At 46.2% G+C, this 13,887-nt stretch overlaps 1 protein-coding gene across 1 annotated transcript in view; it reads left to right on the plus strand.

Annotated features, from left to right (window-relative positions):
* The window catches only part of TDRD9 (tudor domain containing 9), a 2,495,642-nt gene that overhangs the window by 227,290 nt on the left and 2,254,465 nt on the right, over window positions 1-13,887 (plus strand). The gene's annotated exons all lie outside the window — the stretch shown is intronic.

Consider the following 13,887-nt stretch of genomic DNA (forward strand, 5'->3'; position numbering starts at 1 on the left):
ATGATGCTCGTGACTGCACGACCATAATTCTCAGTGACAACCGTAGCTGGATCCCTGTGCAGTCAAACGCCAAGATATTTCACGGGATCAGACGTCCAGGTCCATGGATAGTCCATCTCCACCTTTTTCGTGTGCAGTGAGGGGTATTACCACAGATTTTGACATGTTGATCCCAAGACCTGAGAATTGTTCAAACCGGACATACTCCCGGAGCAGTGTCTACAGGAATGTAGCTGGTTCGCGGACATATAACATGTCGTCCGCATAAAGGGAGATGATTAATGGTAGTTGCCGAAAACCGCAAGGCAGCCGCTGCATGCTTTTGTCGTAGTTTGCAGGAAAGGGGCTCCAAGGCTAGCAAGACCAGCATGGGTGACAGGGGGCACCCCTGCTGCGTGCCTCTCAATATGGAACAACGATGACACCCACCCAGTAACCCAAACCATGGCTACCGGTTCACTGTACAGCACCCTGAGCCATTGTAAAAAAAAAAGAAGAAATGTTAAGTTATGTTAATTTTTATTTATCAAGCGCATTATCACCTGCAGGTCTCTAAGCGCTGGCAGAAACAAAGATCTCGCCTTCACAAGAAGAGGCTGAATTTGCACCCCATGCCTCCACAAAAAGTACTGTTTTTAATTTCTTTCTCAACGGTAGGAGGGTGTGTTCTTTGCATATGTTCTCCGGTAGGTTGTTCCAAATGTGGGGAATAGATGAGGAGAAGGCTCTTCCTCCTTTCGATGATTTGTTAAATCGTGGGCTGGTCAAAAAGTTGGCCTAAGAGGACAGTACTGCCCTACTAGGAGTATAGTTGGCCAGACGGTCCTTGATGTAGCTAGGGGCTTGGCCATTGTGCGATACAGAGGCCTTTGAATTTTGCCCTGTGTCCCACGGGGAGCCAATGCAGTTTTTTAAGGAGGGGTGATGCATGTGTTTGTGTGGGCGCACTAAAGATAAGCCTAGCAGCGTCATTCATTATCACCTGCAACCTTTTCAGGAGGTTGCCCGGGAGGCCGATATACAGGGCATTCCCGTAATCCAGTCGTGATAGTATCAAAGTAGATACTGCCATTCTAAGTGTATTAAAGGTGAGTATTGGGGCGAGCTTACGCAGTTGTCTCAGCATGCCTGTGCATGTTCCCACAACTGTTGATAACTGTTGGGTCATAGTGAGCTTGGCATCGATTTTGATACCTAGACTTTTTACAGCAACAGCCGACTCTGGGTAGACGCCGAGCTCTTGTGGCCAAAAGACCTCTTTCCATGGGATGGAATCTGAGGTGACGGCCAATACTTCCGTTTTATCCAATTTTGATTTTAAGGGAGTTGGCCGTCATCCAGTTGACTGTGATATTCAGAATGTTTTGGAATCTTATATGAGCTGTTGTGGAATTATCTATCTGAATGACAATTTGGGTGTAATGAGCATAGTTATAGATTTGACACTCCATATCGTTCAGTGCCGCTATCAGGGTCTGGAGGTAGGCCTTAAACAGCAGTGGTCATAGTGCCGATCCCTGTGGTACCCCGCAAGCAGCAGTCCTAAATCGGACACATGATCATTCAGTTGTATTCTCTGCGAGCAGCCTTTAAGGAAGGAGCCCAACCATGTAAGGGCCGTGCCCTGGATCCCTAGCTCAGAAATCCACAACATTAGTTGGTCATGATTGACCGTATCGAATGCCGCGGATAGGTCCAGTAGGACCAGGGCGCATGGTTTATTCTTGTCAGCCCTCAGTCGAAGTTCGTCTAGAACAGACAGCATCACCAATTCCGTGCTATGATGCACCCTGAACCCTGCCTGGTTAGGTTGACAAAGGTGGTTACTTTCAACGTGATTGGTCGGGGATTTTAGTACATGTTGTTCTAGTACCTTTGCGAGGAACGGGAGCTGTGAGATTGGCTGGAAAATGTTCAGGTTTTTCGTACTAGCTCCAGGCTTTTTCAGAAGCGGGCTTCCTTAAAGTTGGAGGGTACGTGTCCTGTGGCAAGGGATTGATTGAGGAGTGAAAGTACCTCCCTTTCCATGGCCGGAAGCGCCATCTTAAAGATCCTGGGCGGGCAGGGGTCGGCCGTGGATCCTGATTTCACCTTCCCAAATAGGTGGGACAGGGAGTCGTGCGTAAGATTGGGGAAGGTGTTGAGGGGTTCGGTGAAAGTAGGGGGCAATAGTTTAGGTGCCAATATGCATGGAAACTTGGGGGTCGAGTGGATTTCCCTAATTAGATCTTTGATTTAAGTTTCAAAGAAGGATTGCTAGTTATTGCAATCTTCCGGGCTGAACTGAGGTTTCTGTTCATTAACTTGCCTCAGTTCTTTCAAAATTCGAAAGGTCTCCTTTTTGTTTATTTTCCGCCGCAGTGGTTTTAGTTTCATGAAATTCTGCTTTACATGATAGAATTGTTTTTTTGTAAGCTGCCAACAAGGCACAGTATTCTCGCCAGGCGCCAGCATCGTAAGCCTTCCGCCTGGCCCTTTGGCTTTGGCGAAGGGTTTGTTGAAGGGTTCTTAAGGCGGCATTGAACCAGGGTGCCACCTTACCCTTGTCCCTAATTTTGTCCCTGCGTGTTGGAGCTACTTTGTCTATAGCATTTTGTAGCCTTCCTGTCGGGGCCATACTTCCTCCGTCAAGATTTCCCTCTGTGAGTGTGGGAGCAGCTGATTCCTGTAGAGTAGATGCTCTGTCCATCACCACCCCCTTTTGTACCGCTTTTGGCTGCCATAAGTGTGGCAGGGTATGCTCAGACGTGAGTCCCTTGCTCACTTAGCCACTGGATTCAAGCAAGCCGGGCTGAAGACGGCTGGAATACCAGAAACCGGTCCTCGGAAGCTTGTTTCCGGTCCAGGGAAGACATGGCTTGGCAGTTCGGGCTGGACTGTTCCCATGAGGCACAGGGTCAGACTGATTTGCATATAGCCATGTCTGAACTGGGGTGGCAGAGTGGGCTAAAGAACGGTGATGGATTAAACCCAGATCTTTTGACTGAGTGTGAGTGTTTGATTAATTCAGATGCTCCGTCCATCACCAGCCCCTTTTGTTCCTCTAGCTGAATGGCTTGGCTATCCTTGGTTGTCTGATCCCAATTGAGAGTAAAATCCCCCATCACCACTACACTTTGGTACAGAGAGCGGATGTTGTTTGCTAGTTCTGTGAACCATTCAATGAACCTAGGTGGCGTTCATGGCAGGCGGTAGACTACCAGGACAGCTATGCAGGTCGTTTTAAAGTGAAACTTAGCCCCTAACACCTCAGATCCCTCAACGCTTTCAGCGCAGAGAGCCTCTGCTTTTAATTGAAGGTTGTACAGCAGAGCTACACACCCCCTCTGGAGCTGCCAGATCGATTGAGGCATAGTGCTGCATAGTTGGGGGTGGGGGGGGGGTGGGAGGGGGGTTAGGGCTTGCAACTAGGTCAGGGGTTGAGGCTTCTTCAAGCCAAGTTTCCGTGATGCCTAAGATATCCGAAGAGTCATCTTGAAGTAATGAAAAGACCTCAAGATTTTGTTTCTGTAGTGACCGGGTGTTAAGAGTAGCAATCCTGAGTTCCTGAGGGTTATCAGTCCATATAGGTCTCAATGGGTTGTGGGTTGGACACTTAGGGTGGGGTCTTAATAGTCCTAAGGACCTCAGGTTGGCGGCTATCTCAGCATTGATTTGAGTCCTACCTTTATTTAGGAGCCGCAGGTCCTCTATGGAGTATGGGAGGCGAGGGCCAGAGTTTGTGGCCTCTGGTCCCATTCGGGCGCTGACGGGCTTGCCTTAGGCGCACCTGCGGTGCGCCCGCTTCGCGCTGGGCGCTTGTTCCATCCTCCTTTAAGAACCCTATGACTCCTCCCACCAACCCCTCAGCCCTGCTGTGCAGCGGATGTCAATTCCCCGAACACTAGACTGGGAACTCACCGGAAGTGCGGAAGACAGGAAGTGTGGGCGCTGAGAAGGAGCTTGGAGTGAAAGGTGATACACAAAGCACACAACTTGGATTAAAAACGATTAAAATTTAACAAAATGTCCAGAGTTAGCAGCGTTTTTGGCAATAGTTCAAGCAGTTCAACAGTAATTTCTTAAAAGGCGCAGCAGCGTTCTGAACCCACCGCTAATGAGGGTACAGATCTAATGACCGCGCGCCTGCTCCGTCCTGCTTCAAGAAGCCTGTGACTCCTCCCACCAACCACTCAGCCCTGCTGTGCAGCGGCGTTCTGAACCCACCGCTAATGAGGGTACAGAGCTAATGACCGCACGCCTGCTCCATCCTCCTTCAAGAAGCCTGTGACTCCTCCCACCAACCACTAAGCCCTGCTGTGCAGCAGCTGTCAATTCCCCGACCACTAGACTGGCAACTCGCCGGAAGTGCGGACGACAGGAAGTGAAGGCGCTGGGAAGGAGCCCGGAGTGACACAAAGCACACAACTTGGATTAAAAACTATTAAAATTTAACAAAATGTCCAGAGTTAGCAGCGTATTTGGCAATAGTTCAAGCAGTTCAACAGTAATTTCTTAAGAGGCTCAACGGCGTTCTGAACCCACTGCTAATGAGGGGAATGCCCATCCTAGTCAGAACAATGAACATAAAAGGCCATTGCAGAGAGTCAAAGGCTTTCGCTACGTCAAGCAGCACAGCCACCGCTTGGAAATCGGGCTCAAAGTAATGTAGGGTAGAGAAAAGTGTTTGGTAAGAGTGGCAAGGATAAACAGGAATGGAATGTGCTGAAAAACTTGGGGACCCATCAGGGGTCATCCTTGGTTGTTGCGAAACCAGAACTAGTGGCATGTGACTGGATGTTGCCTGGGGCAGGGATATGTCAGTTTTCTCCACCGTCACTGGAAATTATACCAACTACCCCCACTAATTCTCCTATGGATTCCTTAAATCCTCTCAACTCCCAAATGACACCTGAAATTGCCCCTAGTCAATCGGATGGAACAATTAGGCCTTGTGAAGACCTCAAGATTCTATCTTGGAATTTGGCTGGCATTAAGGCAAAGCTATCTTCCCCTGAATGGGTTGTGTTTATTGATCAGTTTGATGTCTGCCTGTTCCAGGAGACATGGGCAAGAGAAGATTGTGCAAGGGCAGACTGTCACCCACAACATACCAGCTATTACAGGGGGGGGAGGGAAGGCCGTCTGGTGGGTAGCCTCCCATGTGGACTGCTATCCAACTTCTCTGAATACCTACTCCCAAGATATTCAATCAGTATTGCTCACTTTTCCATCCAAATTGAAATTAGTAATCATTAATATCTATTACTGTCCTGTATCCTTTGCTCAGGAATCCAAAACTCATGAGGAATTAAATATTTTTATCCCGAGGGTGCCACCTAACTCAGGTCTGCTAGTGGGTGGATATTTAAATTGTCATTTCGAACCCCTTTCAGGTTTGTATGATATCACCAATGAGGAGGACTTACATTGGGCTATACCTGACCCCCAAACTTGTCCAGTTAAATCTTGGTCACCCCTGGTTTTACAAATTAATGCCATTGCTTTAGCCCATTCTCTGAGGGCCTGTAATGGCCGTACTCCTTCAGATAGGCCGAGCAGGCTCACATTTAATAGAAATGGCCAGGCCTCTCAAATAGACAACCTTATGGTAGAGTGTAGTTCCTGGCACCGGGTAAAGGACTTTGAGGTCATCCCAAGGGTGGACAGTGACCATAATGCTTTGCCACTATCTTTTGGGGTTCCAGATTCAGGTATATTGCCTGCTAGTAAGACCCCCATTGATGACAGGTTAATCCTGACCAACAATAGGAGAAGAATAAAATGGGGGGGGGGGGCAATGAAACGGTCTCCAGAGAAATTGAAAAAACTATATGAAATGGTTATCCCAATATTGCAGGAATTGGGTACTTCAAGGGTTGATGGAACTAATCCAGCCCATATATACTTGGTTGCAACACTCCATAACCAGCTAAAAGACAATTTAGCTAATATTTTTAATCCCATTAGTCGTCCAAAAAACCCAGAGATTCACGTGGTATAATGAGGAATATCGTAAGGCCAAGACAGCGTTGTTGGCGGCTATTAAAGGGGAAGAAAAGTCACTAATAAAAAGCAGACAGGCTCAGTACAAAGAAGTTGTCTTTAGTGCAAAACTGTCCTTGGAAGAAAATAAATGGCTAAATATTAAATCTTTCTTACTGTCTCGGGACATGAAAGCATTCTGGACAATAGTAAGAACGGGTTGCAAGGAGGGTAATCCTGCGGGCGAACCTAATTTGCCAGCTGAAGTGTGGACTGAGCATTTTACAGCTCTGTTCGCAATTGATCCAGAACAGGATCCCCAAATAGATCCTAGGGCCATAATCTGCTCACAAACTGCTTGTGCAGAAGACCAACCAGTACTATCTTGTAGACAGGCAAATGAGATCCATGAAGGAATAACACTACGTGAGGTTATTCTAGCGATAGAAAGAATACCAGCCGGAAAAGCTCCTGCCATAGACAAACTCCCTGAGTATCTATACCGCAAAGAACCATTCATTTGGGGCCCCTATTTTTTAGTGCTTTTCAGTGCCATCATGAATGGCATGCACATCCTTGACACTTGGGCTGGGGCCAAAATTGTCCCAATATTTAAAAAGGGTTCCCCTCTACACCACGCAAACTATAGACCGATCAGTTTGATCGATGTCACACAAAAACTGTTTGCCCGAGTAATATTTGAACGAATCCAGGACTGGCTGGAAGAAAATGACATCATTAGTCCATATCAAGCAGGATTCAGGAACACCTCCACACTGGACCAAGTGTTTATATTCCAACTAATTACTTGGAAGACTTTATAACTGGAGGGTGGCAGCCTCTCGTTGGTATTCGTGGACCTGAAAAATGCTTTCTACCCCGTGCCTAGACCCAAATTGTGGGGGATTTTAAGATACATGGGGATCCCTACCTATCTACTCGATATGCTGATCAAGTTGCATGATGACACCTATGCCCAAGTAAGATGTGGAAGGGGAGGAGAAACAACTAACAGGCTCCCAGTCAGCAGAGGTGTAAGACAGGGCTGTGTGCTCGCACCAACCCTGTTTTGCCTCTTTGTCAATGCATTAATCCCACTACTGGCTGAGGTCGTAAACAATGATGCCCCAAAGTTAGCAAACACCAAGCTGGCAGCATTGATGTTTGCTGATGATACCCTCCTCTTATCAAAGACACCGATAGGTATCCAGAGGTTATTGGACAGCTTTTCTGTATTTTGTAACACTAAGGGCCTGGCGATTATTACTACTAAAATTAAATTTATGATTGTAAACCCCCCTAAGATAACACGCCCCCATCCACAACTGAATGGGATGTTCTTGGAAAGGGCGTCTGTCTTTGAATACCTAGGCGTTACCCTTTCAGAAGTTTTGCAGTGGGCGCCCCAAATAGCCAAAGCAAAGCTTAAGCTATCCCAGATTGCCGGGAGCATAGCCAAATTGGCCAGGGAATCACCTTGTAAACCCATTGGTCCCGCGCTTGAAATGTACAGGGCTCGGGCGTGGGGAGCAACTTTGTATGGGGCGGAACTATGGGGGCACTGTTCTTCCTCTACTTTAGCTGTAGTCGAGAACAGATTCCTAAGACAAATAATGTGTCTCCCAGTAGATACCCCGCTAATTCCTTTGCAACTAGATTTGGGTATTTTGCCGATTGAAGATGAGGTCGCCTTAAAACCCCTAACCTTTTGGCAAAGACTCTGGGCAACCCCCAAACTAGTATCTTACCAGGCAGAAATAAATTAGCTTTTATCATATCCGGGATTGCTGAAAAGGGTTCCTTGGTTCGCCCATGTGAAGCAAGAGTGTGAAAAGCTTGGTAAACCAAATTTGTGGAGTACCCCTGGGGCTACCAGCCCCATGGTCCCTCGAGCTTTATTACCAAGGACATACCGCCCCCAAAAGCTCGAAGTCATGCATTCAAATCCCAAACTGGGCTCCCTTACCTGTGCCTGCTTTTACTAATAAATGGGCTGGGCAGAAAGTGGAGGGGTGTCCAGCATGTACCACACAAGAGGAAACAGAAATGCATGTTGTATTTTTCTGCCCTGGTTATCAAAAAGTGAGGTGCTACTGGCTGGTACAGCTTTGCCGGAATCTGGGGTTCGAGCACTGTAGGGAGGCATTTCGGGTTTTAAAATACAATACATCCAAACCCATTGTGTTTGCTGTTTCACCTTACTTAAATACAATGTGGCGAAGGAGATGGGCTTTTATCGAAAAGGGTAAAAAGAACCTTCTCCCTCCTTTGCGTCGGTTGAAGCGAGATATTGCGGGCTGGCGGAAGCTCCCGCTGTCACTGCTCGGGCGAGTGGCTCTTTTCAAGATGATGTCTCTCCCTCATTTTCTATATGCCCTTCAAAACACACTTGATATTGTTCCAGCTAGTTACGTTCGTGTAGTTGAGGGTCTGCAAAGGAAATTGTTGTGGGATGGCAGACCTCATATTGCGCTGGCCAAGTTAACACTCCCTTGGTATGATGGGGGGCATTGCTATCCCCGACATTAAATGATATTATTGGGCGTCGCAGTTAGGTTCCATCAACCACGGTATGTATGGCCCTGAGTTAAATCCTGGTTTCGCCATGAATAGGTGGCTACTTCCCGGCGGCAATTATTACAGAGAGTTATATTCTAAATCTGTCGTAAAGACTCTGACGGGGCCGACGAGAACGGCTGTACGGATCTGGCAAGATGCTACTAGTTCGTTAGGGTGGAAGGACCGTTTGACCGTGGCGACCCCGCTGTTAGGCTCTGATAGGTTTGGTAAATTGTGGAACATTAAGGGGTTGACATCTTGCTTTACTTGACTTCTCCCAGGAAATCTTTGATAGTACTATGTGATGTTTTGGCTATGTCTGACGTCTGGACGGGGACAGCTGTACTCTATATGAAGTTTTGCCTATTGTTTCCACAACGGGATAGGGACCTAACCATTCGCTTTTGCATTTTTGAGAGGAGGAGGAAAGCAAGACCAATACCCAATCTCCTTTTTCTAGTCTTCGCCATTTCCTCCCTTTTTTCGTAATGATGCTTCTGTTTACATTGGCTTTGTTACAAGTGGGAATAAGCCAGATCTCTTAGTTTACCCAACTTGCACTTAAGTTGTTGGGTGTAATCTAAAAGAAACCGTTGTTCCTCAGAATCCTCCTGTTCCCAGGCATCTTTGGTTATCTCTAGTAGTGACCGATGTTGTCTACCGTACAATAGCTCAAAAGGGGAACAATCTATGCTACTCTGTACTTGTGCCCGTAGAACACTAAGGGCCAGGGGTAGGACCTTATCCCAATCTTTGTTTTCTACTGTTAGCATCTTTTTTAGGGTAGTTTTTAGGGTGCGGTTGTATCTCTCAACAAGACCATCCGTTTGAGGGTGGTATGCCGATGTTCTAATTTGGTGTAAATCCCACATCTTACATACTTCTCTCATTAATTTCGACACAAAAGGAGTACCTTGGTCGGTAAGGATCTCCTTGGGGAACCCTACCCTCGAAAACAACTCGACCATTTTATCGGCTACATTTTTAGTAGTGGGGGCCTTCAGGGCAAAAGCCTCCGGAAACCTGGTGTGGTAGTCCACTATGACCAAGGCATAAGTATGTCCGCTTGAGGAACGGGGTAAGGGTCCTATAAGATCCATCCCAACCCTTTCGAAGGGTTTACCTATGAGTGGCATAGATTGGAGCGGAATGGCTTGTGGACGCGTCATGTTTTTCTTTTGACAAACCTCACATTTCTTACAGAACAATTCAACTTCTTTATAAATGCCAGGCCAATAAAAAGTCTTATGTTTTGGGTAGTTTTCTCCGCCCCTGAGTGTCCTGCTGTGAGATGGGAATGTGCATAATACAGGATCTGTTCCCTGAAATCAGAGGGCACTACCAATTGAGGGGAATCTCCTTCCTTACCTTCCCTATAGAGCAGGTCGTTTTTTTCAAGAATCTCGGATAAGTGATGGATGTGGCGGACTGGCCAGCATGTGCAGATTCCCAGGCATTAAAGAGCTTTGTGTCATTGGCCTGTGCGAACCTAAAGTTTCTATCCAGTACCCAAGGCTCCTTGTCTAAAAATGCGGAGTCCTGTTTGGAGGGGCTCTGGAACCTATCTCTGAACAAAGACATGAAATCGGGGTTATCCACACCTAGTATGATATCTTCTGGCAATGTGTCTATTACTCCCACTCTGATCTTAACAGGGGCTCGGTTTTGGGGTTCTATGACCATCTGGGCTACTGGATACGGTTTTACATCTCTGTGCACACACCTAATGTGCACCTGTTCTTTGGGTAGGATTTGAGAAGGCAACACCAACTTCTCTTGGACTACGGACTGGCGGCATCCCGAGTCCAACAAGCCCATTATGTACTTGTCGTTTATTAAGATACGTACATAGAAGGAAGGTCCCATCTCTGCGGTATACATAACAGCTCTGGGGATATATCCAACCTCCATTGGTTCTTCTGGAGGTTTCCGTTTTGGGCACATCTTGGCTATATGTCCCCAATCCCCACAGTCGAAACATTGGGGTCCTTTAAACTGCATACGGTCCATCTTTGGTTGTCATGGTTTCATGGGAGGAAGCGGGTCTGGTTTCTTTTTGTCCGCTTTTTGTGACACATGTACCTTGGTATTCTTCTCTGAGTCCCATGCAAAAGTTCTAGGTTGGGCTCGTGAGTAGTTCGTGGCCATTTCTATGGCTTGGGCCACTGTCAATCCAGAATGTTGGCGCAGCCATCTTTGCATTCCATAGGGCAATGCTTCCATGAATTGTTCAAGGATTATATTGTCCATAATCTCCTCTTTACGTCTTTGATTTGGTTTTAACCACTTTTCGGCAGCCATCTTCAATCTCAAATACAAAGTTTTGGGGTTTTCTCCCGTTATCCCTCTTTCCTCTCGAAACCGGACCCGATAAGCCTCAGGGTCTAACCCGAGGTGGTCAAGGATAACTTCTTTAATTTCTGCATATGGGGTGTTCCCTGCATGATTAGCTACTTGGTAGGCTGCTTGAGCCTCTCCAGACAATACCGGTGCTAGAAAAAATGGCCATTTCTCTGGTGGCCAACCGCAGGCCTGTGCTGCTCTCTCAAAATTGAAGAGGAACTCATCCGGGTCTTCCCCTGCAACATACTTTTGTAGCGATACTCCCGAGGGGTGGGGGAGAGCAGCTCTGCGCTCTGCGCTAGGACCAGGTACTTGAGCTACTTTCTGGATGCTGTCTATTTGGGCACTGATCGCGTTTTTAAAGAGTTCTCTGTCTGCATCCGCTATAGAAATCTGTTTTTTTATGGCCCATTCTAACTTATCTTGTCCTTCTATTAAGTGTTGGATTACTTGTTCCATCAGGGGTTGCTGGTGGGGGTCAGGTAATCCCACTTCTGACACCACTTGTAACGGGAAGTCAGTAATGGGCTGGGAACGAGGTTTAGGCAAAGCGGGTTTTATTTTCATATACAGTTTCTTTTGTCTGAGTGTCAGTCTTTCCTTGGCGAATTCGGCTGGATCCGTGGTGCCTATTGGGACAGGTGCTGTACAGAAGTCCGTCTCGCCCGGGGATGGGGCTTCTCGGGTGGGGCGGCTCTCGTGATGTCCGGAAAGAAAACAAAGAAAAGAAAGGGACTGATTACTTTTCCGTCCTCGTGACTTTTTACCCAAGGGAAACCGTGGAAGTGAGGGACACCTCTAGTGTGACCCTTTACCGCTGCTGTGAGTCGTGGTGAGGGAGGGGGTATTATAGGGTCCAGGAAGGTGCGGGAACACTAGGGAGTAAGGTGTTTTATTAACGCAGGAATACACCCCGACGTCCCACCCAACTTGCGAACTTGTACCGTACCTGTCTGAGCCACACTCCTCCCTCGGTAGTGTGGCACGGCGCAGCGCGGTCCCGTTGGCCTCCTGGCTCGTCTGCTTTGCCTTGTAGCGCGTCTACTTCTCCTTGGGGCACGTCTGCTTCTCTTCCTAGCGCGGCGTCGTCGGGTCCACACACTCGCCGGTTCCCCTTCGCGTACTCTTCTGCCCTCCGTTCTCCTCCTCCGGTGATGTCACACGCTGCTTCAGGGATATCCTGGTTCTTATCCAATGCCCCAAATAATACGTCACGGTGGGAGGGACCTTCGTCTGGGTCATACGACCAGTTAATGGGGCCGTTCTGATTTCCTCCCGTGAATGAGCGCCAGCAACTCTGTTCGTCCTGTGGGGAAGGAGTAAGGGGATCCTCGTCAATATGAGTCCACCAGTCCGTTTCCTTGTTGTTCCCTTGTATACTGGGCACCTTGTTACAGTCGGCCAGGTGCCTGTCATATCCAACAGAGGGAATTAGAAATAAGTTGAGCTGAGTTTAACTTGGCCAGGGAACAATGCCAGGTATTTAGTATGTTAAAGTAACTAAATTTAAGACTGGAATCTGGAAGTCCTTTATTGTAGTTTTCCAATAAAGTGTCCTTGTCCTAAAGATTTATGTTCAGACGTGAAGAGCACCTGAGTTGTAAAGAAGATGAGATGTCTATAGAGAAAGAGTGATCAATTAAGATGGCAAAAAGAACAGACAATTCCCCTTAATTATTTCCAAGTATGAATATACTGTGCAATTGGGGGTTGGGAGGTTATATCTCGACTTTTTGTCATTCTTAATGAAAGTGCAGAAACGCGCTTAGGAGATCTATTGGATGTGTGAAGAAGGGAGTCTAAACTCTTGTTACAAATGTGAAATGATTTTATAGAGTATTGTTGCGTGAACATGTCAGTAACGTGGATTATTTTGTTTGGCCGAAGTAGGTCAATTGAGCACCGCCCCATATGCACAATGTTTGCATTGTTCTAGAGTGGAGCATGGGAGTTAAGCGGTTATGAATGTTTGTGAGTGTTTGCACTTTCTGCCAGTCTAACTGTGATGAATAAAAGATGGGAATAGTGGAATTCGTAAATCTCAGACATTTGGTATAATTAATCACCAAATCCATGCTAGACTTGAGTAATGACTATTCAAACCTTACCTAGAGGGGAGTATTTCTATGAGTGGGTAACATATTGATAGTGTGCAAATTGTTGTGCAAGCCAATAATTGTCCAAGAGGGAAAGACGTAAACCCCCTATTGTTGAGGACCAGTGTAATTTTGGGCCTTTCAGATGAGGTCTTTCACTATATATATATATATATATATATATATATATATATATATATATATATATATATATATATATATATATATATATATATATATAGTCATTGTTTTGAAAAAATTACTTGATTGATAGTGGAATCATCCCGAAAATGTATTTAAATTGAAAGATTATGTTCATTTTTATGATCTGCATCAGTGATGAGTTCAGAAGCGACTTCCGTATGAAGTCTATTTTAATTTGTTCAGCAATGGGGTTTAGGTTATCCTTAATCATGGGTTTGCATACTTGATTGATAGGTGTCTCTAAGTATTTTTAGCTTTGAAGGGAGCCTTTTGGAGGGGAGGCCGTTAAGGGAAGCTTTAGTAGTGATGGGAGTCAATGGTATAGCTTTGCATTTAGTCCAATTTTATAGCCAGATAAATGTGAAAATTCTGTCAATTAAAAAATTAAGGATCTTGCTGACATCTGTGGATGCAAGAGACGAGGATATCATCAGTATATGAAAAGGCTTTAATTTCCCTGCGATAGTTTGAATTTCTTTAATATCAGTGTTATTTCTTATGGCTGTATTTAATGGTTCGAGGGCCAAAAGAAATAACCATGGTGACTGACATCCTTGCCTGGTACCGCGGTAGATTTTAAAATATGGAGATGTAAAGCAACTGCATGTGATGGCTGCCATAGTTGAATGATTCATGCTTCTTGTTAAAGTGACAAAATCCTTACCAAAGACCATCCTTTCCATGGTGTGGAACAGATAACCCCATTGTACTAGGTCAAAAG

This window comes from Lissotriton vulgaris, chromosome 9 (assembly GCF_964263255.1).
Source record: "Lissotriton vulgaris chromosome 9, aLisVul1.2, whole genome shotgun sequence".
In the NCBI taxonomy this organism is placed as follows: Eukaryota; Metazoa; Chordata; class Amphibia; order Caudata; family Salamandridae; genus Lissotriton; species Lissotriton vulgaris.